Source organism: Scylla paramamosain, chromosome 15 (genome assembly GCF_035594125.1).
Source record: "Scylla paramamosain isolate STU-SP2022 chromosome 15, ASM3559412v1, whole genome shotgun sequence".
NCBI classification, from domain to species: Eukaryota; Metazoa; Arthropoda; class Malacostraca; order Decapoda; family Portunidae; genus Scylla; species Scylla paramamosain.
Window position 1 is genome coordinate 20866012 of NC_087165.1, and position 5000 is coordinate 20871011.

At 44.5% G+C, this 5000-nt stretch overlaps 1 non-coding gene across 1 annotated transcript; it reads left to right on the forward strand.

The window, feature by feature from the left end:
- The first annotated feature begins 1820 nt into the window (after positions 1 to 1820).
- Positions 1821 to 1892, forward strand: Trnad-guc (transfer RNA aspartic acid (anticodon GUC)). Its single transcript has one exon. It is a non-coding gene; the product is annotated as a tRNA-Asp (tRNA).
- Positions 1893 to 5000: the final 3108 nt, after the last annotated feature.

Sequence of the window (5000 nt, forward strand, 5' to 3'; positions counted from 1 at the left end):
GACATGACAGGACGAGGTGAGAGGACAAACACACCATCATTAGCGAAGTGTGCCGTGACGATCGTTTCATTACTGTCTCTTGCCACCACGCCGTATTGCTCACCACCAAGGATTCTAGATACTGTAGGTTCCTTGCTCGCCACTGTCCTCTCGCTGATATATCCCCGGTAAGTTGCTGCCCTCGAATCTCTGTGGCTATGCTGATGAAACAAGGCAGGATAAGATATGTAGTGCTTTGATTGAACTTCCTTTTGGTGTCTGGATGCAGGAGTGGTGAAGGAAGTGAGTAATTATGATTGACGGATAAATGGATGGGTGATTGGATGGATGGAGAGATGGATTAATTGACTGACTACTTGATTGATTGAATGCTAGATTGATTGCTTGACTAATTAAACCCTTTGGATGCTAATGAAACTACAGCATTTGTTCTATTTGTGTAAGCCTTCAATATTTTACAGGACAAAAAATTAAAACTATGTGAAAAAAAAAATTGCTCTGTCATTTATTTAGCATTGAGTGGCGTCTTTCAGCATCAGCAAAGGCCAAAGTTGTCAGAGTTAAGGCGAGATAACAGCAGATCATACAGCGCTGACGTGACGGTGATGACTCAGTTTTACATAAGAGATGTGCCGATAGGGATGATAGGTGGGCGGGAATACGTACAGTCACCGCAAAAAAAAAAGAAAAAAAGAAAAAAGAAAAAAAAACGAACTGTAACATCAAACAATTATTGCTCGTGTACAGAAACGCTTTGCTCTCTCCCCCACAACAATTTTCGAGGGCTACAGAGATCATCAGCCATGTTCTCAAGCGTGTTTCTGCTGTTACTGATGTAGAAATCTTCTCTGTTGCTAGAACCATAAAAAAAAAAATTAATTACCCTTAAGAACTCGTGTCACTTCAACTAAACCCTTTTAAAATGTAACCTTGGAGGTGAGGCCAAAAGTGTTTCAGGATATGGTTTTACAGTTTGTCTACAGCAGTGATATAAAACTAATGTAATGCTAGCGTGTGTTTTCATTAGTATTTTGTCATCTCACCTTTAGCTTTTAGTACAAATTTTATCCGATTTGGCATACTGTCTGAAAGTAAGTTAGATCTTAATACGGGGACTGCCACGTTTAGGACTACTGGCCTCTTCTAGCTTCCCTTATGTGTTCATGTTCTTACGAGAGGCGCTATCTATTGTTGCTAAGATAGGGGGTGGTAGTTGCCAAGTCGTCCCTCCAGCGTGTGAAGGAAGGTAAGCGATGGAGAGTTACATGTGGAAGCCGTCCCCACTCCCCCCCCCTCTCTCTCTCTCTCTCTCTCTCTCTCTCTCTCTCTCTCTCTCTCTCTCTCTCTCTCTCTCTCTCTCTCTCTCTCTCTCTCTCTCAGGCTATAGATATCTTGACAGCGGGAGGGTTGTGTCCGCCGCCAAGATATAAGTAGTGAGTGCTGCTTTTGACGTAAAACTTGATGGTATTAAAACTTGAAATTATTGTTGTTAGAGTTATAAGGCCTCTCATGCTTCACCTTGTTGTTTGAATAAAGATAATTTATATAATGCATTTTCTTGGATGGTGTGGTCGCGGGAATGTTGTGCTGGCCGCGGGTGTCATGTGGGTGAGATGTGTGGGTGGTGAGTCAGGACAAAGGAAGCTTAAGATAAAGCTTCCTTGGTGAGGAGTGATCACCCAAAGCCACATGGGCAGCAAGGGGCGCGCCAGACGGATAGAACCCATCTTAACAAGTGTGCCCCACATCACCCTGCCGATCCCCACCCCTCCGCCCTCCACGGACTATGTCAAAATTGCACATTTGCAACCTAATTTCCATCCTCGGTAGTATAGTGGTTAGTATCCCCGCCTGTCACGCGGGAGACCGGGGTTCGATTCCCCGCCGGGGAGATAATTATTTTACTTCCCTTTTCTTTCCTTTCCGTTTCCCCTTCCCTTATTTTATTTTTTTTTTTTCATGGCACATTATAGAAATGCATTTCAATCAATCGTGGCACTGGGTCGTGGAAATGCAGAGGTTGTGTGAACTACGTGAGTGGAGTGACAAGGATTGCGGGTGACTGCTAGGGGCGAAGGCATCACTAATGAAGACATGCCCCCTGACGTAAACTCGACTGTAATCGACGGTAATGTCGTTCAATACGCCAAGCGGACGCGACACTCAACACTAAGCAACTGAACGCAAGAAAAGAAAAATAATACACTTTTGCATCTTCGTTGTTGCAAAAGAATATCATTAGAGCCATGAATGCGAAGTGAGGGCACACACTGTCAAGAGGTCTGGGATGACTTATGGTCCAGGAGGTGATAAGGAGCCTCCGCCACCACCAGGTACATCATTCCCGGCTGTCACCACACAAATCATGGAAAACACTCGCACAAATGAAAAAGATTGCCACCATTCACATATATGAATCTATATTTGCTCACAAGTGGGGGAGCAACTGACAAAGGAGAATACAATAAAAAAATGGAATGATAGTGATAGGAGAACGGAAGTGATGACACGAGCTCACTGCAAATTACAGGCGAGGGCGTGAGCTGAGCAGTCCTTTGTTACAACACTCACACTCGTCTCCTTCAGTCTTTAAGAGTAAAAACATGTTTGCCTTCCCGGCCACCACATGTGACAGGTGTTACTGGAAAAAGTAACGCCTTCCTTTATTAGCATGTTCACGAACTAGTCTGGCGACAGACTACCCCCTTGCAGGCGGATGGCGAAGCAGGTTGTGTACAATTCTGAACCATTAGCGATGATTGATAATCATTATCGAAGCAGCTCGTGCACACTGAAGCCTCGTGACGCCTAGGGAGGCAACACACCAAGGATGCTAGACACGCCCATCTCTTTATCACAAGATGCCGCAGTGTAGCAGGCCATGTCAGCAATCGGGACTCCTTGTTTTCTCCTGTTTTTATATAGATCAATACGCAAACAAGTCCTAAGCAACGCCCTGGCTGGTTTATTCAGTAGTTTGGCTTTCTCAAAAGTCGTAGAAATGTCTGAGAAAGCTATATACCAGTTTTAATGAATTCGTCTCCTTTCACTTCAGTTCAGTTTAACATTAAACGTTTTTCTGCCAAACCAATCACTAAGAAATACGCCCTTGCATTGTCCGCGAGGACTGTGATCTCACGTTGTTTGTGAGAGAACAAGTGTTTGATGTATCACGCCCTTGACTGCCGCGACCACATCGTCACCACGTGTGTGTGTGTGTGTGTGTGTGTGTGTGTGTGTGTGTGTGTAACAGATATTTCTGTATTCACCACCTGCTTGCACACGCATGAGCACCTTATTCACAGGACCATTGTTGAGTAGCTTTCCCGTAAATGGTCTCTTTCAATCCTCCCTTAACACCCAGGACCATATTTTAAAACAGTCCTGGCCGCACCTCGACTACTTAAAAAAAGTATCTCTAGTTAAAATTGCACAGGATTTCAAGGCTGTTTTTACGGTTCTAGTGACAGATTAAGAAACTTTCTACATTATTAAGAGGAGAAACACTCTTGGGAACCCAGCTAATCATCTCTGTAGTCTTTGAAAATAGTCGTGGTGAGAGAGCAAAGCGTTTCTGAATCCGGCCTCATAACTGAAGGACCACTGTGCCTGCTATACCCACCAACTGCTCCTGCTCGCTCCTCTCCAGCGTGAGAAGAAGCAGCCGCAAGAGAGATTTATACGCAGTGTCGCTAAGCAGTCTGCTACAGAAGTCCTCTAATGAAGAGAAATGAGCAGACCTGAGGCACACTACCCTAACCCGCCTGCAGTACTCCTGGCTGCTGTAATATATTATGGCAGTGTTGAGAGTAGTGCTGTCGCTGCTACTACTGCTACAGGTGGTGGTGGTGGTGGTGGTGGTGATTATGCTAATGCAATCTTCACCTTTACCGCTAACAAAATTGTGCTGTGCTGCTACTATTTCAACAATAATAGCAACAACAACAATAACAGCAACAACAACAACAACAACAACAACTACTACTACTACTACTACTACTACTACTACTACTACGAGAGAGAGAGAGAGAGAGAGAGAGAGAGAGAGAGAGAGAGAGAGAGAGAGAGAGAGAGAGAGAGAGAGAGGGACCTTCACGCGATCCAAACACCATATATTTGCGGTTTCTTGTTCACAATTACCCTTAATGAGTTTGTTGACGGCATTGTCTTGTGTTCTAGCCTCTCTCTCTCTCTCTCTCTCTCTCTCTCTCTCTCTCTCTCTCTCTCTCTCTCTCTCTCTCTCTCTCTCTCTCTCTCTCTCTCTGTGTGTGTGTGTGTGTGTGTGTGTGTGTGTGTGTGTGTGTGTGTGTGTGTGTGTGTGTGTGTGTGTCTGTCTGTCTGTCTGTTTGTCTCGGTCTCTGTCTATCTCTGTCTGTCTGTCTCTCACACCGACGATCATCATTACGCAACATTGCCCATCAGGTCTCACCAATCAGAGCAGCGTGTCTCTCAAGGGTGAAGGCTGCAGCCATGCACACTCACTGCCTGCACCTGTTCACCTCCCCAGCGCCGGGCAGGTGACGCGAGAGTGGCGCGAGGGACGTCACAAGAAAAGGGAAGAGTGGAAACAAAGAGGTAAGGGGTTATAAGGAAAAGTTAAGTAGGACGAGAGGAAATGACAGGAACTCAGTGTGTGTGAGATATAGAGATTTGTGAAATTTGTAGGAGGATGGAAGGGTTGAAGACGAAGAGGTACACAACACACACACACACACACACACAATAATGTACATACACATACATACATACATACATACATTAATGTGTAATAATGAATCATCGGTAATTATCATGCTTCGTGTCTCGATTCTTAATTCTAAATTCAATTCAGTGTTCAAATCATTGCATTCATTGACTTCTTCCGGGGATAACACCTTGATGATCCTGCATGACGAGGCCTTGTATGGTGCATTGCTATCAGACATGAGTGCTTTCATGTGTGTTTTTGTAAAGCCTGTAGTATTATCGAGATTATCATTACTATTAAACATTAGTACTCT